Source organism: Triturus cristatus, chromosome 4_2 (genome assembly GCF_964204655.1).
Source record: "Triturus cristatus chromosome 4_2, aTriCri1.1, whole genome shotgun sequence".
In the NCBI taxonomy this organism is placed as follows: domain Eukaryota; kingdom Metazoa; phylum Chordata; class Amphibia; order Caudata; family Salamandridae; genus Triturus; species Triturus cristatus.
The window spans coordinates 944971000-944997305 of record NC_140586.1 but is presented as its reverse complement, the minus strand read 5'-3'; the positions used below and the strand labels follow the sequence as shown (position 1 = coordinate 944997305).

At 52.0% G+C, this 26306-nt stretch overlaps 1 pseudogene; it reads left to right on the top strand.

The window, feature by feature from the left end:
• The first annotated feature begins 14559 nt into the window (after positions 1-14559).
• LOC146839032 (uncharacterized) lies at positions 14560-26092 on the top strand (annotated as a pseudogene).
• The last annotated feature ends 214 nt before the right edge of the window (positions 26093-26306 follow it).

The window sequence follows — 26306 nt, the reverse complement described above, 5'->3', positions numbered from 1 at the left end:
CGTGGCCAACCACCGAGCAACATGGCTGCACCTTGAGACAGCTCCGTCCGAGCACACTCGTTCTGGTGACTATCCGCTCAATTATCTGTACATGAAGAGGCATAAGTGACAGATTTGTGCACATGAACCCAGCGTGAGTCTTTTGAATCGAGGCATTCCTGGTTTATGTGCGAATTGGCCGAGATAGACTCGATGACGTGTTCAGCCAGTGGCAGCTGCTTCGACGGTGTGGGATGGGTGCACAGGGCCCGGTCTACATTTGCACTCATTCCCCCAGCGTGGAAATCCTGTGCGACAAGTGGAGCCTGCAGCTGATCACCTTACCCGAGGGTCGGAGCGGAGCGCCTACAGGCTCCGGTGAGACGTTGGAGAAGCCGCGATATCGCCTGGCGGGGCGCCAAGAACGTGAGTGGCCCTGAGACTGCTCAGCCCAAAAGCGGAGGCAAAGGGTGGAGTCCGCCATTGTTGAGGCCTGCTTGCTGGAGTGTAGGGGACGCGTAATCCTGGTGTTGGGTCTGGCTTGAACTCCCGGGGCCGGTGGATCGTAAAATTGTGCGAGGACGGTGCCCCCTGTGGGCTTCTCCTGCAGCGGAGGCGGCGTGATCCTTCAGACTGCAGCAGAAGCCAACCCAGGAGTTACGGGAGGTGGCCATTGCAGATTCGGACTAATCCGGAAGCCCTGCGTTCTCCGAATCACAGCGCACTGAGGAGCGGTGATGATCCTGACGCAGCAAGAGGATCCGGTCACCAGTGAGTCGTGGAGGCAGTTGCAGAGGTGAGAGTCTCCTGCTACCTGGCCTCGCCACTACCGCCTGCCAAAGGCAACAGCAGACGTAAGCCCTTTGAAGACAGCACAGTGAGGGAGCTTGGGCCTATTTGATCTGTGAGCGGCGGGGAGCGTTGGGCATAGACACTGGAATAACCTGTCCTGTGGCTGGCGTGCTTGCCAGAGATTTAGGAGAACGCCTACGACCCCACCGGGAGTTCTGCACCTGCACACCCTCCGGTACCAATATACTTACTTTGACACAGGGGCAGAAATAAAAACTTCAACTGAACCACGCACAACACTAGAGGGTGGGCACCAGCCAGCAGAGTTGTACCACACACCACAGAGGTATTGCCTGACTGCTTATCCCCTTACTTACATTTGGTCTTGCGAAGGCCTGGTCATGGCCGGGGGTCGTAACTCTAAGGCCTCCGTGCAGGCTAAACTGAAAAAATATGCCTGGGACAACGGCCCCGGCCCCACCCACAAGGGTAGTGAAGCCTCAACTGAGAAGCAGCAGACAGCGGAGGGGGCAAAAGAACCAACACTGCAGGATATCCTTACAGCCATAACGACGGTCAGGATGTCATTGGAGTCCAGGATTGTGTCGTCAGAGGTCTCCTTTATCAGGGCAGACATGCGTTCCATGAATTCCAGACTTAAGGACGTGGAATCGACAGCGTGCTCTCTTGTTACCGATACGATCGCCCTGCAGCGGAGGGTGGACAACCTCCAGACCCTGAGTGTGAGGTTGGAGGTGCAACTGGACGAGTATGAGGGACGCTCACAGCGTAATAATGTCCACATACTGGGGGTCCCGGAAAGAGCAGAGGAACCATCTACGGACTCGTTTGTTGAGAACCTAGTCACTACCTACATGAAACCAACGAGACTGTCAAAATTCTTCATGGTCGAGAGAGCGCACAGGGTGCCTGGGGGCAGACCGAACAGTGCCCCCCCACCCCCGAGACCTATAGTTGCAAGAATATTTAACTATAGAGACAGAGACATCATCCTGCAGACAGCTTGTGCAGCACCCCCAATCGAATTTCAGAATAGCAAGGTGACTTTCTTTCCGGACTTCACCCTCAGGGTGCAACGGCAGAGATGCCGTTTTTTAGAAGTAAAGAAGGCGCTACGAGACAAGAATGTTAAATAGGTAAAGCTTTTTCCGGCAAAATTGAGATTGGAGTCAGAAGGGAAGGTTTGGTTCTTCACCACTCCCGAGGAGGCTTGGGACTGGCTGGACGGCTGGCACCTGGCAGGGCAAAAAGGAAACCGAAACCAACTAAATGGATGCGAGAAGGCGCAGAGATCCAGAGGATAGTTCCCCACCGGGTGGAAGTGAAGCAGCAACAGGAGACGATTGAGAACTGGTCTGTATACATTGTTGTAAATGTGAAGGCCCCACAACCACACTTCTTTGGGGATGGGCAGTGGCCGAAGCCTCTCAGTTAACATACCCACAGCCAGACCACGATCTAGTGAATGATTCTCTGTTGAGAGACTGCCAATTCGTTATGTAATGATGTAATTATGGGTATATTGATTCATAGCTCCAACACTTGCCTTTAGTGTCGCGAATGGGTGACTGGTTGGCCACATGCACCTTAAAGTTCTAGGGGTGGGCGATAGACATTCTGCAATTTTGGGGTGTCGGGAGGTTCCAGATCCGCCAAGCAGGGAGGCAAGGAGGGGGGATACGTTGTACATGTTCAATGGGGTGGGATCCTGTGCACATAGACTCTCCGTCGCAAGACATAACCTAAGGGCTAACAAGAGATCACCACATTCTCGTGCCGGGAGGTGGGGGAGGGAAGTTGAATTCAGTTCAGTTCAGTTATAGACAGGGATGACAAAATAGGTGATACCAGTAACATTTTATTTGGCATGCTTAACAACTATGCATTGATGTACAACAGGGTGGGTCGTGTAGTGGGCACAGTGTATACCGGTGGCGCCGACGGGGAGCTCCTCACGCGACCACAGAATTACACCCCAGACAATAATGGTTACTGCAGTTAAGCAAGGGCTCAAATTGAATCTTGGAATGTGAACGGACTGGGGGACAAGATCAAGAGGGGAGTAGTGCTCCAATTTTTAAAGCAGCATTCCCTGACGTGATTTTATTACAGGAAACGCACTTGCTCGGAAATGCCTGCAAAGCAATGTCGAGGTGGGGGTTTAAGCTGGTGGCGCATTCCGCATTTGGGTCTGGCTCTAGGGTTGTGGGAATAATGATGCGGAAATCCTTTCCCATGACGATTGATCATATTCGGACAGATAGCCTAGGCAGATTTGTAGAGACCTCAGGGACATGTGAGGGGTACAATATTAACCTGGTTTCTGTCTATGTGCCACAGGGTTTGCATGTTCAAGCATTTGCAGACCTTGGGAGTCTCCTTCTGGAGTTGCCGGAGGGCAGGCTACTGATCGGACGCAACTTTAACTCCATTGTCTCTGACTCCCTGGATCGCTGGCCCCAAAATGTCCTGCCTCCCTCCCGAATGCAGATCCATAGCTTCCTGGGGGCACCAGCCTGGTGGACGTTTGGAGGAGACTACATCCTGTGGAACAGCAGTACACTTTCTACTCAGGGACACAACGTAGCATGTCCCGGATTGACTATATATTAACGATGACGCACCAGATGGATAGTATTAACGAAATACATCATTTAGCCAGGGGTATTGCAGATCTCTCGCCCATTTGGTGCCGACTGGAGGTGGGAGAGCCCACTACGGGCAGAACGGCCCTGATTAACCCATGGTATCTTAAGGTTCCCCAAATAAGGGACAAGATCACGAGGGAATCCGATCTCTATTACCAAGAGAATGAGGGATCTGTAGAATCGTCTGTGACACTTTGGGAGGACCATAAAGTGGTAATTCGGGGGGAAGGCCCTGGCTCAAATTACAGTATCACGGAAGGAGAAACGCGGAGGCATGACCATACTGGAAGGTGGGATATTGCAGGTAGAGGGGAAATTTCAGATGCAAAACTCGGAAGAGGTACAACAGGCTTTGCGCCTTAAAATCAAGGAATATACCGACTTAGCCACTGACGCAGCCAGAACCCAGCACAGAGCCACACTTAGCAGAATTTACGATGTAGGAGACAAGGCTGGAAAACTTCTGGCCTGGCTAGACCGCAGTGACCAAGCCAACCAAATTGCAGTTGAGACAGAGACGGAATCGGGGGAACTACTTACTGCTCCACAAGATATTGCTGATGCCTTTGGCTAGTATTACCAGACCGTCTATACTTCTCGGTCCCCGCACACGGAGGAGGAGGCAACCTCCTTCCTGAAAGATATCCTGCTCCCGGTACTCACTGAAGTAGAACGCTCTGATTTTGATCAAGAGATAACTAGTACGGAGGTCGAAAAGTTCCATCCATGACTTGGGCAGAGGCAAAGCAACGGGCCCCAATGGCTTAACCATTGAATTGTTTAAACTCACATCGAGTAAGATTGCTCCCTATCTCAGTAAAATAATTCTCGAGAGTAAGGTAGCAGGACTACTACCCACTGGCCAGAGACTGGCAATGATTGTGGTTATCCACATGGAAGGTAAAGCGAAAAACAGTTGTTCCTCCCACAGACCGATACCACTGCTAAATGGGGAAGCCAAAGTCTTGGCGAAGGTCCTCGCCTCTCATTTACTGAGGGCCATCACAAACTTAGTCCACCCGGACCAATCAGGCTTTATGCGCAAGCCAGTAACACCTCCCTCAACCATCGCAGACCCCATGGAGTGCTAGGGCGAGCCGCGACAATCAGTGAAGATGCGGTGGAGGTATCTCTTGATGCAGCCGCGGCATTCAACACTATTGAGTGGCCCTATATGTTTGCAGTACTTCAGAAACTAGGACTGGGCCTGGGAGATATTAGTTGGGTTCGGCTCCTGTATCAACAACCGCTGGCCCAAATTGTAGTCAACAATAGAAAATCTTGCACCTTAGCACTCAGCAGAGGCACCAGACATGGCTGTCCCCTGTCCCCGCTGCTTTTTGCTCTGACCCTTGAGCAAATGGCAATGTGGATTCGGAGAGATCCCCTTATCAGAGGACTCAAGTGGACACCAGGCTGGGAGGACCGCATTACGTTATACTTTACCTAACATCACGGGTGGTCTCCCTTAACAGGGTACTGCACATATTCCTGGTGTTTGGCATATTCGCCGGCTATAAAATAAAGTGGACCAAGTCAGTGCTATATGTCCTTAATGGAGAGATGCCCTCGCTTCCCCGGGGATTCCAGATTATAGAAGCGACAGACAGCTTCAAATACTTGGGGATCTGGGTCTCTAAGGACACATCCCGTTTTTAGGAGCGCAACGTCCAGCCACCCCTACAACAGCTCAAGAGCGACGTCCGACATCGCTCCCTCTGTCCCTTCTGGGGCACGCAGCCCTATTTAAAATGATGTCCCTCCCTAGATTCTTGTACACATTGCAGAATGCTCCGCACCAAGCTGTGTAAGCATATGTTAAGGAACTCAACAGTACTCTTCGAGACCTACTTTGGGAGGGTAAACCACCCCGCCACTCACAAGCTCACACTGGGGTTGTTTGATTTGGGAATTGGCCTCCCAGACATCGAAAAATATTACTGGGCGTCCCACCTCGCAGCAATTAACCAGTGTACATATAGACCGCAGGGAGATCCTGCATTCCAGATTGACAGGTGGCTCCTACCGGGGGGTAGTTTTGAAGGGGCAATATACTTGCGTTCGGTAAACCCAGAACTGACTGGACCCACAGGACATGTGGTGGCATGTGTGGAAAGCGGCCACGAAGAGCCTGGGTTGGTAGGACAAGATCACGCAAGCCACACCACTCTGGCATTACGAACAGCTGGTCAGGTTGATTCACTCAAAGGGCTTTGACCGCTGGGACCTAATAGGCATTTCAAGAGTCGGAGACTTGTGGAAGGCGGGCAGCATGATTCCCTTCACCCAATTACAGGCAGAATATGAACTGGTGGGAACTGAGTATTTTAGATACTTGCAAATCAGGCACGCTTTGCACGCCGTACAGTCCAGGGGCGGAGTCAATTTCTGAATCCTCCCCACTTGCGGATAGTCTTAGGGGCGGCCTGGCACAGAATGTAGACAGATGGTGGAAAGGGAGGGGTGGTTTGGCAGTGAGAGTAACTGTTGTACATATAAGCAGTTTTACCTACTACCATACTACTCTCCTGCCTCCTGCAATTTACTTTGCTCTATTGTAAAGTGCTCTGACACCTCTGGGTAATGTTTGCGTTATATAGCAACGCATAAATGAATAAAGAGAGAGAACACAACCTGTGAGGAGTGAGGCACGGAGTGTAGACTGTCCGGGGCCAGCCTGCGTGAGTCCAGAACAGAGGGCACAGCAGGGACCGCAGACACTGTTATTCCCATGGACATGCGGGACTGAAGCATGTGCATCGGTCAAGAGGAACTTGATCATGAACTACTGCGCATTGCAAGATATGATGAATCACAAGTACTCATGCGTGGAACATCACGTATGTGTAGTAAAGGCCACCTACAACTGCGCATGCGTATTACAACTCGGCACAGCTGTGCATGCTCTTAGAAAGGACATTCTTCCTATAGTAGAACTTGTGGAAGTATCGGATTTTGGCACAGAGTATAGACTGTGTGGACAACCTTGCAAAGAGTCTAACCTAGCGTGGATACAATCTGGGCCGTGAACACAGTTTTCTTCCAGACATGGGAATTCTATGACAGGACAGGAGGCGAGGATTATGCATATCTTTCTTCACTCTTTATTAATAGCAAGTTCAAAGGCAAAAGTAAAAACAACACAGCAACAATACTACAACTCCCATGAACCACAGGGAGTAACCATGGTCACCAATAGTCCAATCCATTAACAGTCCGATAGTCTATATAACACAACTCATCGCAGGCCTTCCTCTTTCTTCACTTCACAACGTCAGTTAAGTCGCCTTTAGATTCCTTCCTGACTATAGTTAGAGGGAAAGTGAGCATTTCTGGTGTAGCCTTATTGATTTTAATGCTTATTTAACACCTTCCCTGCAGGGGTAATTCCCCCGCGGTGCGGGTGTGTGGGGGGGGCCGGGCGCCACTATGCTCGTGACGAGCTCAGCTCGTCATGACTCACAGTGGAACTGTGCTAATGATGAGCTGAGCTCGTCACGACCTCGCCCACTGATTAATTCTCACGCACAGGCGGGGAATTAATGGCGCGTGGGCGGGCCACGGCCATTATGACGGGCTCAGCTCGTCATGAGCACAGCTCCACTGTGACTCATGACGAGCTGAGCTCGTCATGAGCACTCAACCAGTTAAAAAAAATTGCTGCCTTTCTACATGAGCTTTCGCTCCACTTTGTTTGAGTTACAGCCTTCTTGCTTCTTGCTTCAGGCTCCACGCGCGGCAGGCAAATCGCCCAAGCATGTCTACCTAGTACAGCGCGGGTGGACTACATGGCACTCTTTTGCACCTCCCAACCCATTCATCGCACCGCGGAGCAGCTCGGTCAGCGCTCTGGTAGCACGTACTGCTGAAGAGAGGTGAAGCATACTCCCGCTGTGTGCCTTCTCTCTCCAACCCTCACTTGACACCTCGGAGGCGGTAAGACAAACAGGGCTAAGCCCAATTAAAACTTTTGTGTGGTGACACACAGCAAGTGCGGCAGGCAGCGTACACCCCTGAAATTGGTTACTGCCTGGAACACCACTTCAAAGCACCAGCGAAGGGGGATGGCCATTTATATACCTTAGTACATATTGGTGCTCTCACCCTTAAAGAAGATGCAATCCCAGAGAGAACACGACTATGCACCCTCATATGCCTATGAGGAGGTTTGCCCCCCCGCCCCACGACTCCTTCATGCAGAGATGGATAAGCTCCTTACCCAAGCCATATCTCAGGCGCTTGCCCATCTGCAGAAGAGTGTCGCCAAACTGTCGGCCCATGTATACAGAGGTATACTGGGGGACGGGGGGCTGGGCCTAGTGGGGTGACCTCAGTCCCCACACGCAAGGCCGGCAAGCGTAACACGGGGCACCTGGAAGAATTTAGCCGTTTGACTGAAGTCTTCCACAAGAGAGCGCACAAGCTTAAGGATGCACCCTACCAGGAGGAAGAAATACTCTGAGTTACGGGCGATGACATCGCAATGGATTTCGATCCCAAAGAGGGGTTTTCCGATATCGGTGAGGGTGATGTTGAAGATGATGAAGCCTCCTCCAATGAGGCACAAGACTCGGGCAGATTCTGGCACCCATATTCAACCTGTTCAGACTCTGCTGAGAGAGACAATGCCCCTAGTGACATGTTCAACCCAGACGGGATCTTTCAACCACACTCCGCAGAGTGGGTCCAGGAGAAGAAAGTGGCGGTGTATGTGGCGAGCAAGAGCCGCCAGCCTCTCAGTAAAGAAGTTAGGGCAAGCCTAAGGGTGGAATGTCCCAGACCTTCCCTTCGCGATAAGGTGACAGCAACCCCAGAGATAAATCCCAAATGATGCACCTTCTTTGCCAAGTACATGAGGGATCCTAAGAAAGGGGTAGACAGGTCATGACGAGCCTGCCAGGACAAGCTCCTGGACGTGATGGGGCCCTTAACCAAGATCATCAAACTAGCGGAACAGGCTAGAGAGTAAGGGAATCCTCTCCCCACAGAGGACGTTGCATGCTGGGCACAGAGAGCGATCTGCGTCCTGGGCAACGCCAACTGCGCCCTCTCAGCAGAACGACGCTGCTCCATTCTGATCAAAATCGACCCCAAGCTGGGAGAACTTTCAACCTCAGCGGCAGGCCCCATAGCACAGGGTACCCTGTTTGGCGACCCTTTCGTCAAAGAACTAGGAAAGTTTGTTGCCATGTTCTCAGCCCTCAGTCTTCAATAAAAAAGATCTTTCCGGCAAAGGTTTTTGGAGGGGCCAGAAGAGGCAGGGGTTGCTACTCCGGCCACCAATCATACCAAGGCCCTAACAGAGCCCATGCGAAGAGGAACAAGAGATGGCTCAATGGCCATCAAGGAACCTTCTTTCCCTCCTGCGGTGGCAGTCGAGGGAAACATAATCAACCTCGAGGAGGATCCAACAACAATGGATACAACGGTAAGCCCTGTTCTGTTATCACCTCTCTGTTTGGGGGGAAGGGGAGGTTACGTCTTTTCGCGCACAAATGGGCAGAGAAAACGAAGGACCAGTGGGTACTGGAGACCGTCCAAGGGTACCACATAGAATTCTACGGAACCCCGTCACAAACAGTGAGACCCCGCTCTCTGGCCTTTTCCACCCAGGAGATGTCCCTAATAGACCAAGAGGTACGGGACCTTTTGGCCAAGAGTGGGAAGAGGTGTGGCGCAGCGGCCAGGGCGACTGATTCCGGAATCTGGAGATCACGGTTCAATCCCCGGCAGCAGATTAGCCCAGCACCATGTGACTCTGGGCAATAGCTTGCTTAATCTTCCTGACGGCCCCCAGCGCCTAGAGACCCTTACGGGTGATTGTTCGCGCTTTATAAATGTGGATTATTATATGCTTCTCCCACCTTCATCCCAGTGGCTTCCTCAGCAACTTGTTTCTGGTAGAGAAGAGGGACGGGGTATCCGCCCGGTGATCAACCTCAGGTGTTTCAACGAGTTGCTGGTTTATCGCCACTTCAAGATGGAGGGTATTCACCTCCTCAGGGACATGCTGCTTCAAGATGACTGTTGGGCACATCTGGATCTAAAAAACGCCTACCTCACTGCAGATATCTCCAATTCGATTGGAGAGGGCAAATTTTCGAGTTCCGGACTTTCCTGTTCGGCCTATCTTCGGCACATTGGTGCTTCAAGAAGCTCCTCAAGCCAGTAGTGGAGTACCTCCGGACTCTGGGCATCAGGTTAATCATCTACCTGGACAACATCCTGCTGATGGACCAATCACGGAACCGCTTAATAGCCCACCTGAACACCACCATACATTTCCTGCAAGAACGGGGATTTGACATAAACCAATAGAAGTCGATCTGACGCCTTAACAGATCATGAACTTTCTAGGATTTTGAATAGACTCCAGGGTGGTGACCCTGAGCTTACCGGGCCAGAAGATAAACAAGCTCAAAAAAGAACTGAGGAAGGTCCTCCGGAGGGACAGAATTTCCCGGCGTCAACTGGCCAGGATTGATGGCTTATTATCGTCCTCGATACAAGCTATCTTCCCGGGCCCATTACATTACTGGGCTTTCCAGAGGCTGAAGGCAACTCACCTTCGGAGGGACATTACCTATTCAGAGATGGTGACTTTGACGATGGAAGCCAGGACGGAGATGTAGTGGTGGATGGACCACATGGAAGCCTGGAAAGGGCGGGCATCTTCGGATCCCGTCCAGACCTGGTGATAAGAGTCAGACGCCCGCTGTCTGGGTTGGGGAAACAGATGCGGCTCGATCTCCATGGGAGGCAGATGGACGGAGGAGGAACTCACCCTCCACATCAATTGCCTCGAGCTTCTGGCAGGCTTGTTTGCTATGCAATCTCTCATGAGGGACAGGCTATCCTGCTGCGTACTGTTGAGGATGGATAACATGACGGCAGTGCAATGTGTCAATCGCTTAGGCGGTGTGAGAAGTTGGCCTGGTATATGCTGTCCACTAGTTCTAGAGGGCACCTTCTACCAATCCAAACAACCCTTATTGATGATAGGTTAAAGACAATCTTTATTGAAAGCTATCCTAGTGGTAGCTATGGAGAGCAGCCTTCAGACTAAGTCTTGAAGGAATGTAAAGCAGCTTGTTTTACCAGTCTATAATCTCTTGAATAACCAAATGAAAGGAGATCCACACAAGGTATATAAATAAAATATATGTATTTATTTCCAAACACTCCCTAATAATCTCTTTATGAGATTAGAGGTCAAAGCACATATGTTGCAATCAATAAAACACAGTAAATTAGCACAGTATACGACAGGCCCCGGGGGGGGGGACCAAACCATATACTAAATAAGTTGTATAAGAACCACGACTTGACTAGAGACAGTGCCTAGAGAACGTAGGATTGCTGGGACTCCACAGAACCACCCAAGGTAGTGACACAGGAGACCCACGGGGGACGCGTGCAGTGTCTGAACACAGGCGCGAGCCCTGTACAATGCTATGAGAAAGTCGCGGTTGAGAAATTTGAGTTTAAGGACACTTAGAGGATGACTAGGAACAAACTCTTTTGGACTTAGGAGGTTCTAAGGTCAACACCCACGGGAGCAATGGAGTACTCATGTTACCTAACCCTGGGAAGACAGGTGCATAGGTGTCAAATGGTGTCGGGAGTCTTCGTCGTTTTCAATGGCGACTTGCTGCAAAGTGCTGCTGCCGTGAAGGAGGAAAGTGTCCGAAGAGATCCAAGCATGACGGACCTGAAAGCAGAGGGGACAGAGTCTGTGTCACTAGCCAGTGACCAGGGGCACGATAGGCGAATGCCTACCGATGTCGGGTGCTTCAGGTGAAGAGGTGAAGCTTGACTCCGCAGCGACGAGGACCAGGAAACGTCGACGACGACCAGGATCCGCAGGCGAGCTGTCCCATGAAGGATGTCGAGTGATAGGGTGTCAGTTACCGGATTGGACCCAACAAGCCTTGGCAATGGCAACCCACGCGGTGAGAGAACAAAGGCATCGGTGTGAACCAGCAAGGTCCAGGGGACTCCCCAAGCGATGGAGAGTCAGGGAACTTCCAGAGCAACCAGGAAAGGCCGCTGATAGTACAGTTGCCCTTCTCAAGGACCCACAATTCAACGGACGAGGGATCGCGAAGGCGCGTCAAGAGGAAGCACTTGGAACCAGTCCACGGAACACTCTGAGAGTGTAGGCCAGTGATCTTCAGTGCAATCGCTGCTCGGGGTCTGGACTACAAGTAGCACAAAGCACAGCCTCGGGGAATGCCGGGAGACTTGTGCAGCTGCAAATGGTTGCGGTGTCCAGGGGTAAGGGTTGCACGGTCCCCACGAGGGCTACGGGTCTCAGGTTTGCTGAGAACTCAGGTCAGCCTCGGGGACGCTTGGAAACCCACCACCTGTGTGGCAAAAGTCTTCGGAGTCCTTAGAAGCTTTGGAGATGCCAACCGGACAGATGCGTCTTTTCGGTGCCTGCCAAGCAAGGGAGTAACTCCTTTACTCCAAGGGAGATTCTTCAGTTATCTAGTCGTGTAGTCCGTCGAAGTTCCAGGATTCAGTGTCAGAGTTTCGTCCAGGAATATCTAAAGTCCTGTAGCCAGGGGTTCCTACTTTATACCCAAGGAAGGGGTTGGACATACTCTGGGGATCCACCTATGGGAGTGTCAGGAATTTGACTCCACCATCATCTAGTGCCCTGAAGAAGTCCTGCACTAGGACAAAACGCGTCAGCTGTACTGTGTGTTGAGTCATTAGAACTGGACTCTGTTTTTATCTAAGTAAAATGAAACTGGAATAAAAAGAAAAACTGAAGCACTTTTCTTTCTGGATATGGACTTTATAATTGTCCTTATTGTTCAAATTTTGTTGTGTGGTGCACCGGTGCTGTTGTTCTAAACTTCCTGGCAGTACTCTTTCAAGAGGGTTTGCCATACTGCACCATCAACTCATTCAGGTCGACTATCTCAGCGGGCCATATTCCAGTGAACAATGTTCCAGTGGGTGAGCACCCATGGGTAAGTAAACTCCTCAAGGGTTTTAGGATGTCCCGTCCCCCCAAACCCTGATATGCGGGCTCGTGGGACGTCAACCTGGTCCTACGTTTGCTGACATCCTGGCAAGACAATCAATAGCTCTCCAGGAACGAGATATCAGCGAAGCTGTCAATGTTGCTGTCTCATCTCGTGTAAGAGAGCTTCGACTGTGCGGGCTCCAGATCTGTCGGCTAGAATTTTTTCACCCGAAGGGGTCACCTTGAACATCTCCAGGAGAACAAAGAAGAGTGCCAGGTCGGTATCTTATCCAGCTTTCCCTGGATAATCCCAAACTATTTGTGGTTAGATGCCTTAAGGCATACTAGGACATGACTCTGGAGGTTCACCCCCCAGGAGAACGGCAACTCTTGACTGCCATGAAAAAGCCTTAGAAGGCCGTGTCCTCTCCGACCGCAGACTAGAGGATATTATGATTGTGGCAGATTGGTCTTCAGACTCCACCTTCAAGAGGTTCTATTTTAAACCAATCTACGATGCATACGCACTGGTGGTAAGCTTTAAACATGCATAATCCTCGTCTCTGGTCCTAACATAGAATGAAAAATCTCCTAGTTCGCATGAAGGAAAGTTTCAATTCTATTAAGGACGCGGAGGCGAGGGTTATCCCCCCAGGCATGCACTCCTATGCTACCCGCCCTTGGCGGAAAAGGGATACTAACTCCACACTATGCTGGAACTTAGTGAACTGAACTCGGTGTCTAACAGGGAAGTATTCTGGATCTTACTCAACTTCAATGCAATGCTATGCACTGTGGTGCCAAGTGCAATGTTCTCTACCTGACAAACAGACACTTTATATAAATGTTATTGGACTATGGTAGTCGTACTTAGGAATTGATAAACTAATGGTGTGGTTACTATAGTTATGCTCAGATGCTTTGTTGCGCTGTGAACTGTTATAGCATGCCTGTTATATGGTGTACGTTCTTGGGAAGTTTTTTCACCATAACTTCTTAGGTTCAGAATCAAAGATGGAATGAAGAACAGTGTGCTTAACTTCCTTCAGCGAATAAGAGGAAGGACTGCGATGTGTTATGTGTTATATAGCTTATCGGACTGTTACTGGATTGGACTATTAGTGACCATGGTTACTCCATGTGGTTCATGGGAGTTGTAGTATTGTTGCTGTGTCGTTTTTACTTTTACCTTTGAACTTTCTATTAATAAAGAGTGAAGAAAGATATGCATAATCCTCGCCTCCGCGTCCTTAATAGAATTGAAAGTTTCCTTCATGCTAACTAGGAAATTTTTCAATCCTCAGCACTGAACCATGTTCTCGGTTTAAGGGGGAACTCGATCGTTAACTGCATATGGGCAGACTTCACTCATACTCACTACGCATGAGCAGGAGATTCTATGTCAGTCCACGGAGGCTCTGATTATGCTTCTCAATCTTTACTGACAATTACAGCAGCCAATAAAAAAAAAACTACCAACTTTAAACTGGCATGACCCCGGAAGGCAAACCCCCTCCTGTGTCTGCACCAATCACATTCCAGTCCACCACATAAATGTCATTGTAAACTCCATAACTTCCTCTTTCTTTGCTGCTGCAGCAGCAGATAAGTGCCTTTCCCTTTATTTTTTATTGATGTGGTAAAAATGTTGGGGGAGGATTGTTTATCGACGTTTGTGAAGTATTGATGTAATTGTGGCAGCGGCGACTCGCTCGCGCGCGGTTTGCGGTGTGTGTCGGGTTTCCTTCGACGGAGCGCGGGTTAACGATAGGGGGCGGTGGAGCAGGAGGAGGCAGACGCGAGACCCTCGTGCGCAGCGAGCAGTCTCGTCATTGCTCCAGACGCTGCGCGTTAGCGCGAAGAGGCGTTTTCTCGAATTACGAGTGATCGGCTCTTCGCGTGTAGCGCTAGGCAGGACTGCATAAATCTCTGGCCTCGTTGAACGCTGACCGGAGCAGTTTTCCGGAAGAGAGCTTGCCTCTAGGGGAGTGTAGGGGTCTCCTTCCACCTTGATTTAACGCCTCATCCCTCTGAAGTGTAGTGGTTTTGATACAGCAGTTAGTATCATATTAAGGGTCTGAGGCACCCCTGGGTTGCTCCCCCCCTTGTGAAAGCTCCTCCAGTCCTCTCTGCTTTACAGCAATGGCGTACTACACCGAAGAGGAAGACCAGTGGGTTGAGTGCAATCAATTTGAGGAATATCAGGAGCCAGAGGAAGAACTGTTGGAGGAGAACCTTGTGGAAGCCCTGTACACCCACTTCCAGGGCTCTGTAAATAAAGCCCTGATCAAGGCCTTAAAGCCATTTACAAAACCCCTTCACAATTATGGCAAGAGGAAGATGAAATCTTCTCATAAAAGAGCAGGGCACACGCAGTCATCGGCCCAAGTGTTATCGCGCATGGCCAGGAATGTAATGAAGGATCATGGCTCCATGGCTAATTATACTTAGGGCTCCCGGTTTTATGGTATTTATTTTTTTGCCATTTCCGTCTGTATTTATCCATATTTATTTTTTGGGCTTTTTTTCTGTATTTATCCATATTTATTTTTGCCACAAGCAAAAGGCGACGCTACAGCTAGTATTTTTCCACATTTATTTACATTGACAAGGCACACCTGCGCCCGGTTGTTATTGGGCAACACAATACATTCAGCTGAAAACTTTGCCATTGTAGTACAAGCACATGTGCATTTCAAGAGACTTTGAGGGCATTGAGGCTCTTTCTGGTTTGTTAATGAAGTGAAGACCACTGAAAACCCGTTCAATATTTGCTGATGGTACCGCCTCTGCTGCAGTCCCACCTTCTCCCCTACCATCTGCTGAACAGCGGTGTTCCAGAAGAACGTATTAAATTGGTGACATAAAGTAAGAGTTGGGTAACATACACAAAATAATATACATAAACATAGAGGGAAAGATCTGGTATTAAAAACATTTTATGAGAAAGGAACTAAATAAATCCTTACCCTGTTCAGACGTGCGTGAAAAGGGTGAACATGGATCAGAGCAAAGCGTCTCTCCCACAAAGCAGAGGTTGAGTGGGAGGCTCTGGGGCCCTCAGACCTCGAGATGTGCTTGGCTCCGGGTTATTCCCCCGTAGAAGGGCGCCTGTGGGATGTTCACATGTGAGGGGTGTCTTTCTCTCACGTTCTTGCAAGCTGACAAGTGGCTGGCTCTGGAGCATTGACACTTATGGGAGGGCCTCACACGTCTATGGTGGCTCTGGGGTGCTGGCTCCAGGGGGGTTCACACTTTGGGCGTGCCTCTTCTGTGCTCGGCCACGCGTTGCAGACTTCTTTGCTCCTGCACATGTCCCTCACACAGCCTACACAGGGGCACTTAGGGGCACGGCCAGTTCTATGAAGCCAATCATAAGTCCTGCAAAGAGCCAAGGCTGACGAACTTCCACCAGTCAGCACCAGACACAGTTTTAAAGTCAAAGTCCTGCGTAGAAACTAATCGGAGCCCGTTCTCGCCTCTGTGCGCAAAGAAAGCTGCGGTCCCGCCGAAGTTTGAGGTGTCGGACAGTGAGGAGAGGACTGTCTGTGTTGGAAACCGGGCAACCGGGTTAGCAGTCACCAGGTTCCCAGCACAGTGGTAGCTTGGCTCGAGCGGTTGGGGGTCAGGCACCGTGTTAAGCGTACGTCACACCCTCACAATAACCATGCGTTCATCCGTCCCAAAAACGACACTACACCGTAAAAATTATGGAAGTCAAGATGAAAATATATATGTCTTTATCTTATTTTCTCTTAGTTGCAGGTTTCATAACATAAATACAATACAATAGGATTTTCCTTTAAAAGAGCAGGTCAAATAAACAATGCTACTTTGGAATTTCAATAAATAGGTTCAGGTCCTCCTTAAGCAAAGAATAAATAGATGTGCAATAAATACAGACGGCAAATAAATACAGTCAGACAATAAATACAGTGCAGGAATAAATTAGTGGAAGACAATAAATAAAGCACCTTCAATAAATAAGGAAAAGCAATCAATGACAGTTACAGATCAGATCACTTTCATGAGGTAACTTGGTCTTACTTTGCCTATACACAGCTTGTGGTCATTTGGATGGAATGGGGGTGTCCCACCTAGATTGGTCAAGGCTGGGGCCTAAGCTGAGGCAGAACCAGGGTAACCTAAAGATCTGGCCCTCCAAACTACACAGCCCCTCACAGATGTCACTGCACCAGTCTTAGTTCACCCCTGGCACTCCCAGGCTGGTTCTAACACCTCTCTAGCCCCTAGAATGGTCTTTTAGGGCTCCACGGGGCCTTAGACGCCCCCTCTACCACTTACTGTCCCTTCCTCGACGATCGGCTCCGCTCGGCGCCATGTCGACGCCGTGAGGCGGCTCCGGATCGATGTCGCTGGGCGTCCTCGACTCGATGTCGCTGGGCGGTCTTGACTCGATGTCGCCTTCCGGCGTCGCAGGGACATGGTCTCCCCGCTTCCGGGTGTCTCCGGAGTGCGATCTCCACTCCCGACCTCCGGCGCGCTTCACCTCAGTTTCCGGCGACTCCGGTGGGCGGTCTTCACTCCCCCGTCGACGCCTCACCTCGACCTCAGGTGACTCCTTACTCGACCTCCGGCGCCTCTCCACGACCTCCGTCGGCGCCCTCACTCGACCTCTGGTGGCTCCGGGTACGACGTCTGCTTTCTGTCAGCGCCGCTTCTCTACCTCAGGCCCCAGGTCTCCAGGCTTCTCGACGTCAGGACTCCAGGAGGACACCGCTGAACAGGTCAGGAGCTTGCTGTTTTTCCTCTTTAAGGCCTGTTCCAAATGTTCAGATCCTTAAGATGGTTCTTTTGGTCTTGGTCCCACACAGGGCTTTAGGCTGGGCTTGGTCAGTAGGGACTAGCATCAAGGGTGGGTTTCTGGACCCCACTCCAAGCACTGGTTTCCACCCCTGCTGCCTTACTCCGACCTCCTCCTATATCTGTCCTCTCTCTTCTCCAGTCAGATGCCAACTGCCACCCTGAGATGGCCTCCCAACATTCTAAACTGCCTCCCACTGTCACAGGGTTCTAGAATGTTACAGAAGGTTCTAGAAACCTCCAGTGAGTTCTGGTGATGTCACAGGTGACAATGGGTGGCCACCATTTTGTGTCTCAGGCCCTCAGACAGAAGTTCCAGGGGTAGGGAAAATGGCTCCCTGACCCTGCATCAACACTAAAAAGTCTGGTGGTTCCCAAAAAGGAAAAATTATAACAGGGTTTGAGGCAAAAGTGGGACAAAATAAATAATGATGAGGAGGGACCACCCAAAGGGCTGACAGGTCTAACAGTCTGGTATAATTAAATTCAAATATTTATAAAGCACATAGTTACCGAGGTACTGTTATTCTGGCGCAAGGAGATTTTGATAAATAAAGAAAGGAGGTATTTAAACAAATATAACACATACGTTTTTATTGCTCTGTTGAAACTTTCCTCCATCCGAGTGGTGCACATTAGTGGGAGGGCGTACACGGTGGGTTCAGAAGTGAAAATGAACACGAAAACTCTGGAGGGAGAGGGGACACGGAGCGCAGAGGGAAGAAGGGTCCACTACCCTTACATCTGTAAAAATGTATTTCATCATTAATATTTGGAAACAGCCCCAATGTGAATCATACTACCTTTTCCCGGTTCCAAAGACGTGCGCGGCGCCCCTGCCATGTTCTAATGGCGCACCGGGGTGCCGCGGCGCACAGTTTGGGAACCACTGACTATATCATTGGTTATGCACAATTTTGGGATATTTGAGGCTCGCATTCTGACGCGCGTAGCAGGGGGAGGGGGCGCATACATTGGCATTTGGGATGTGTATCCTTTGACATCACACATCACGACTGGACCACAGGGCGCATGGGTTAGTATACAGAAGGCACAGTGTATGACAATCGGTGTACAAAGGTTTCAATACGGGACCAGTGGGAGGAGCCTAGCGCGCAACCAAGATGGCCGCGTAGGTGCGAGGCTCCCGAGGACCTCCGCGACCTCCTACGATTATCCTGACATTATCCTGCCCTGGATGAGGGGACTAGGTTGGTGAACCTGAGCTGATGTGGCACCCGTTTCCCGCTTCCGAATCGGACCTCGGACACTGGAGTGAGCACCGATTGAAGTGTGCGGCCTTCCCCTCCCCGGACCCCGGATTTGCGCTGTGGGGTGATCCAGTGACAAAGTGAACAACAGCGGCAGGCAGGGCCTGGCGACTCGCGTGCCCCGCACTTTCTCTTTCGCTTTCGCACCACCTTGTCGTCTCTGCGAGGTTGGGTCGCGCAGCCCTTGGTGTTGGTGTGGTGTGGCCTTGCTGGGAGACCCTGCCTGCCTGCAGGCTGTGATCCACCCCGCTGCCCTGAGGGGGCCCCCCCGGAGCTCGTGTCTGTTTTCCTGCCCTACACGACGTGGCTGGTGCGACTGGGAGACTGGTGGCCATGGCCACGAAACAAGATGGAGACCGGGCAAAGACCAAATCGACCCGGCGCGGCGCCGTCCATCAGGCCAACAGTATGGACCGCTATACCCTCCAGAAGGGATCGCCCGATGGACCGCGCAAGTCCCCTGAGAGCCCTCCTGATGCCCCAGACCTGCCCGCAGATTTGACTCTGCGAGATGTTATGGGCGCCTTTGCCGAGATGAAGGCCTCGGTGGGCCAGCGGTTTGATACACTGGCGCAGAAGATTGACTCGGTCCTCGTGGATGTCGGCCTGGTGAGGGCCGATCTTTCCAAAACCAATGACCGAGTAGAGTCTTTGGCCCACACCGCATCGGGCCTAACGACAGATGTGGCGGCCTTGCAAACAGAGGTGCGCCGGCTTAGTCGGGCGACTGCGCTAATGGATCGACGCCTGGAGGACTCCGAGAGTCGGGCACGGAGGAACAACATCCGCATTATCGTGGTGCCCGAGGGACGCGAGGAGGCGGCGGCGGATCTTTTTGTGGAGGACCTGATTGCTACCCATCTCCAGCCACGGGGGCTGAGCAAATTCTTCGCTGTGGAGAGGGCTCACAGGGTTCCCGGGGGAAGGCCGAATGTCGGAGCCCCTCCGAGACCTCTCATCGCCCGGATTTTCAATTTTCGGGATAGAGACGCTATCCTGCAAACCTCCAGACTGCATGGACCGGTCAAGCTTGACAATATGGAGGTTAATTTCTATCCTGATTTCACCCCAGCGGTCCAGAAGCAGAGACTGAGCTTCCTAGGTGTCAAATGCCGTCTTCGGGACCTAAACCTCAAATATGCCATGCTTTTTCCGGCCAAGTTGCATGTGGAGGTGGATGGTCGCACGCATTTCTTTGATCGTCCCGAGGCGGCCGGGGACTGGCTGGATACTCTGCCCGGGGATCGTGATCGGGGGGGCGGGGGGGGGGGGCGGCGGGGGGAGACGGCACGCTGGATCAGGACTGAGGGTCTAATAATGGGCCTCACTCTGGACGAAAATGATGCCACTTTTAATTCTGCGTCAGTTTTTTGTAAGTTCCCCTCCTATGGAGGTTGTGTTGGGTCTCTTGGGGGTTCTCCCTCCTCCTCTAGGGGGTTTAGTTAGTCTAACTACATATGGGGCGACAGGCACACTGCACGTTGGGGGGGCTGTTTGGGCTCATGCAGGGGTGCAGGGAGGGGGGAGTTCTGTTGGGGTGGGTGGGTAGGGATGGGGTGTTGTTCGTTTTTATCACAAGGCAAACGTATTATTGTGTTGGTTTTAAAGTGCTCTCCGGGGTACGAATGATGGCTTTTGTATATGATGGGGGGTAGGGAACTAACTTTGTTATCCTGGAATGTGAATGGACTGGGGGACAGGATCAAACGGGGTGTGGTCCTGCAGTTTTTGAAGCGAATCTCGCCTGATGTAGTCTTTCTGCAGGAGACACACCTCATTGGTAACTCCTTCTGCGCCATGAATCGGCGTGGCTATCGCCTAGTGGCTCACTCGGGCTTTACGTCCGGCTCACGGGGTGTGGGCATCATGGTGAAGAACTCGCTCCCGTTGGAGATTGATGAGGTGCTCCACGATGATAGGGGACGTTATACGGTCTTGGTGGGAAGACTGGAGGGCAAAGTGGTTGTCTTTGTGTCAATATACATCCCACCGGGGCTGCAGTCGACCACCTTTGCGGACCTTGGGCGCCTTCTCCTTGGCCTTCCGGGGGGGCTTTTGGTTGTGGGGGGGGATTTCAATGCGGTGGTATCTGGATCTTTGGATCGTCACCCCCCTAGGGACCTCCCCCGGGCACAGGCGTGGCTACCCGGCCTCTTAGATACATTTGGATTAGTGGACTGCTGGCGTTTAAAACACCCCGCGCAGCTGCAGTATACTTTCCACTCGGGAGCCCATGGTAGTCTCTCACGACTAGACTATGTCCTTGTCCCGGCGGCCTATGTTGGGAGGGTGGGAGAGGTACGCCATTTGCCACGGGGTATTTCGGACCACTCCCCGCTCCTACTGCACTTTGATGTCTTTCCGAGGGGTGAGGGTAGGGTGGTCCCAATCAATCCTTGGTACCTGCGCGACCCCTCCATTCGCGCTGCATTGATTAAATCCCTTCAGCGATATTTTGATGAGAATGTGGGGTCTGTGCCTTCGGCCATACCGCTATGGGAGGCCTTCAAGACAGTACTCCGAGGGGAGGCCCTATCCCTTATTTCCCATGCCCGGAGGCGCGAGCGGGAGGAGGTGACCCGGATGGAGGCTGAAATAGCCGAGTTGGAGGGGAATTTAGAAGGTGGGGTGACGGATGCTGCATTACATGTCCTCCAACTCAAGTAGGCGGCCTACAGGGCCCTCGTCACGGAGGCGGCCAGGGGCCTCAGTAGAGAGCAACAGGGGCGTCTGTATGATGTGGGTGATAAGGCTGGTAAACTTATAGCGTGGTTGGACAAAAAAGAGAGAGCGAATCGTGTGGTCCCGCTGATTGAGAAAACGGATGGTGTGTGTGTGACTGAGCCAGAAGAAATTGTCTCCTGCTTCGCGGATTATTTCCATGGGGTGTATTCCCGGTGTCTCCCTGCTCGGAAGAGGATTCCCTTGCCCTGCTCAGTGATATCGCGCTGCCCTCCCTTTCCGGGGAGGACAGGGTGTCGTTGGACGCCGCTCCCACCTCCGACGAGATCGCCCTCGCCATACGCTCGGTCGCTTCCGGCAAGGCCATGGGTCCGAATGGTCTCCCTATCGAGTTGTATACGTTACGACCGGATACGCTGGCACCCCACCTCCGGGCTATGTTCCTGGCGGCACACTCGGTGGGCTCCCTCCCGCCGGACCAGCGTCTGGCTACAATCGTGGTCATCCACAAGGAGGGGAGACCTCGGGACCGGGTTACATCCTATCGGCCCATTTCGCTGCTGAATGCGGAGCCCAAGATTCTCGCTAAGGTACTGGCCAATCGGCTGGTCGGCGTGGTGGGCGATTTGGTTCATCAGGACCAGTCTGGCTTTATTCCTCATCGCAACACAGCCCTTAATCTAGGGCGTTTGCACGGTGTGCTCGCACGTGCCCCGTTTATACGGGAGCCGGCCATTTTGGCGTCCTTAGACGCCACCATGGCGTTTGACACGCTTGAATGGCCATATATCTGGGCGATGCTTGCGAAGTTTGGATTTGGCCCAGGGTTCATCAGTTGGGTCAAATTGCTATATTCGGGCCCATTGGCGCAGGTGGTGGTGAACGGAAGAGTATCGGCTCCGTTTGAGCTGGGCCGGGGCACTCGACAGGGCTGCCCCTTATCGCCGCTCCTCTTTGCACTTGCCTTGGAGCCCCTGGCAGAGTGGCTGCGGTGGGAGCCTTCCATCCGTGGTCTCCGCTGGACCCCCGAGTATGAGGACCGCGTATCCCTATACGCTGACGACATCCTCTTGTACCTAGCTTCCCCACGTAAATCACTCATAGTACTAGTTGATGTTCTGCATTCATTCGGTCGTAACTCCGGTCTGGTCATCAACTGGGCTAAATCGTGTGTGTATGTTCTCTCTGGGGAGGCTCCTATCCTCCCGCGGGGCTGTCCGATCCAGGTCGCCCCGCAGGGATTTAGGTACCTGGGTGTCTTCATTACTCTGGACCCGGAGGCTCGGTATGATCGGAACTTGCTTCCCCCCCTCCAGCGTCTGAAAGAGGATGTCGCGCGCTGGCGGCGTTTGCCGCTTTCGCCGCTCGGCCGGGCGGCATTGTTTAAAATGATGTCGTTGCCGCGTTTCCTATACGCGTTGCAGAACACGATGGACCTCGTCCCAGCGCGCTACTTCCGCGAAGTGGAGAGTTTGCAGCGCCGCCTGTTCTGGGACGGGAGGCCACGTATTGCCCTGGCTAAGCTAACGCTCCCCTGGTATGATGGGGGGATTGCCCTCCCGGATATTAAACGGTATTATTGGGCCTCCCAGCTAGCTGCAATTAATCAGGGCCTATATGGGCCAGCCTTAAACCCGGCGTTTGAAATGGATAGGATGCTACTTCCAGGTGGTGACTATAATCGAGCGCTCTACTATAGCGCGCCCGACGCTCGCCTGACGGGCCCCACGCGTGTCATGGTGCGAGTGTGGCACGCGGCCAATGCTGCAATGGGGTGGAAGGACCGTTTGACCCGGGCGTCACCACTATACGCATCTGAGCGGTTGGGCTCCTTGTGGACCTCGAAGGGCTTTGAGAAGTGGGATTTAATAGGCATCAGCAGAGTGGGGGATCTCTGGACGAGGGGAGGATTTAAAACGTTCGAGATGCTGCAGACGGAATTTCAGTTGCAGGGCAGCGAGTACTTTCGGTACTTGCAGGTCCGGCATGCGCTGGGCTCCGTCTTTCCGGACGTTGCCTCCATCCCGGAGTGCTCCCCCCTGGAGGATAGAGTGCTGGATGGACACGTCCCTGACAGCACGATCTCACTGATCTACAAAAAACTGATCAATGATCGCTCAGACTTGCTGACTGCCCTTCGTGAGGCTTGGGTAGCCGATGGGCTGGAGCTGGACGATGAGGACTGGATCTCCGCGGTGGCCTCCCCGAAAGAGGTGGCCATACCGGCTCGCCTTCGTTTCGTCCAGCTCAAGATACTCCACAGGGTCTACATGACGGGGCCAAAGCTCCTGCGTATGGGCTATGCTGAGGACGGTTTGTGTAAGCGTGGGTGTGGTGCGCTGGGGACTTTTCTGCATATCCTTTGGGAGTGCCCGCAAGTGGAGGGGTTCTGGCGAGGTGTGCATGAGGTGCTGCGAGTGGTCACGCATGTGGCGCTGTTGCCCGAAGCGAGGAGATGCCTGTTGAATGTGTGGGAGCCTACCGATTACTCGGTGCCGCAGACGTGGTGGGTGACTCTGGGGTATATGGTTGCCAAGCGTGATATTGCCCAGCTGTGGGGATCCCAGAGCCCCCCGACTGTCTCGGCCTGGAAGGAACATATGGATTGGTGCATGTTTCGGGAAAAGGTGGTGTATGTGGCGAGAGGTAAGCCTGCGACATGGGTGAAAGTGTGGGGCCCCTGGAACGCCTACCGCGGGGGAATCTGTGCTCCACCCCTATTGCCTGATCCGTCGCCGGCCCCGTCCCCTTAGCCAACTCATCCCCCCGGTACCTGGGCATTGGGTGTCCCCAACCCTAGTCCTGATCTCTCCCCCCCCTCTTGAGATTCCTATGGATGGCTAGAATCCCCCCTTTAGGGGAGCACGTGTTGCTATTCCGATTGAGGATTGCCTTGTGGGTTTGTTTGTGTTTGTTGTGCTTTAAATTTAAAATGGAACCGTATAATGGGGTCTGAATAGTGTGGCACGCAACGATGTTCTCTCCTGTAAATGCTCGGCCGCAGCACCATGTGTTTTATAAATGTATACCGTATGCTCCTTTTATTGCTAGCGGCCGGCCGGAAGGTTGTAGGCCATATGTATAATTTTTTTGAGTCTTGTAATAAACGGTTTCAAAAAAAAAAAAAAAAAAAATACGGGACCAGTAGTCTAGTCTGGGGCACCAATTACTCTGCGCAGATGGTCACGCCGCCTGTTGCACAAGGAGCATGCATACTAGCCGGGGAAAACTGAACACTCGGACTGAAGCACACAGGCTCGGGCATACAGGCACAGGCCACTCTGGTGCACAGGCAGAAGAGCCAGTAGCGAGGCTGGGGCACACAGAACGTGTGGTATCACAAGCACACACTCACGGCACGCTTGGGAGGCATAAGGCTGGGGTACAATTGATTTACTTATTTATATATGCATTTTTATATAGCGCGTACTTTACCCGAAGGTGTCGGAGCGCTAAACAATAGAACCAGTTACATTATATAAGTACTTCAGAGAACATGAATTACATAAAAGACTCGGCATGCAGCAGGGGTACAAAGGCTGCAGCAGGGGTGAACAGCAGCTTGGGAGGCATCAGGCTGGGGTCCCGCCCCCTTTGCATAGGCCCTATGCAAAGGGGGCGGGAGCGGCAGGACTGGACATTTGAAACGCAAATGCACTTTTTTTGTTTTCTTACCTTTCAGAAGCATGGCGCGCAATGGCAGAGAGAGGGTGATGCAAGAGTTGTGCACTGGCCTGGCAGGTTGCTGGCAGTGCGTACCTCCCCCCCCCACGTTTGAGGCAGCCCGGGCTGAAACAGCTTACACACAGCCGCCCCCGAGCACTTCACAGGTCTTTAAAAGACCATTCGCTTGTTAATGGGGCTTTGTTGGTTGTACTCTCCTTCTAGAGCCCCTGCATCGCCACTCCGACTATTGCTGGAAGAATTAGCACGTTACACAATACTGCCCTGTCAGCCGAAACCCAGAGGCATCAGGTTTTTGCTTGCAGGAATCGGGAGGCGGGAGACTAGCGCGGCAACATTTACTCGTATGTTACCGTTTATAAATATAAATACAGACAAAGGAAATATCGATTTCCATCTGTATTTATATGTATAAATCCGTAAATACGGAAAACCGGGAGCCCTAATTATACTACAGAGGAGTCTTCCCCGTCCACACCGGCTACCTCAGACTCCAAGGTTGAATCGGTGCTGCCTAAAAAGAAGGCAAAGAAGACTAAGCACACAGCATACAAAGCAGACGACAGCTAAGCGCCCAAGAACCTGTTGTTTGACCCTCAAAGTTTGATCCATCCTAGGTCCACTGAGTGGGTACCCTGTCCGGAAGTGGCACATTATGTGGCTAATAATTTGCGGCAAGGCTTTGAGAAGGAGGTGCGGGCCACTTTACGATCGGAATGCCCGAGACCCTCCTTGACCGGGAAGGTGGCAGATACGCCAGAATTAGACCCGAATATGGCGACATTCATGAGGAAGTTCGCGAAGGATCCCAAGAAGGGTTTAGATAGGGCTTGGCGGGGGTGCCAAGACAAATTATTAGATGTTTCTGGACCCCTCACTAGAATCCTGGAAGCTGCGGTCAACGCAAAGATCAAAATGTTCCGATGGACACGTCGGACGTCATGGAATGGGCCCAAAGGGCTTTGTGTTTTCTTGGCAATGTTAATGTGGCTCTCTCCACGGAGAGGAGACGTTCCTTTTTGATGGGTATTGATTCCCAGCTGGCGGAGATGGCCGCTACAGAACCGGGTTTCCTCGCCAATGGCATGCTTTTTGGGGCCAAATTCATTAAGGAGATGGGAAAATACGTGGCCACGTTTTCAGCGTTAGACAAAGCTCAAGCGAGCATTAAAAAAGTGTTTCACACGGGTGTTTTTGACAGGGCCGGCCGCTGACGAGGTTGAGGGTTCGGCCGAGGTTTTAGTCAGACCTCACGAGGAGCGGAACAGCAAGGCAGAGATAACGAAAAGCCACATTTCTATCCCTCCCGCAACAGGGGAGGAAGAGGCAGAGGCCAGAGAGGAGTCTACCGAGGACAACAGAATACGGCAGGAGATGTCCCCTATTCAGGTACAGGTCTTAAGCCCCAAGCAGTTCATGGTGGGAGGT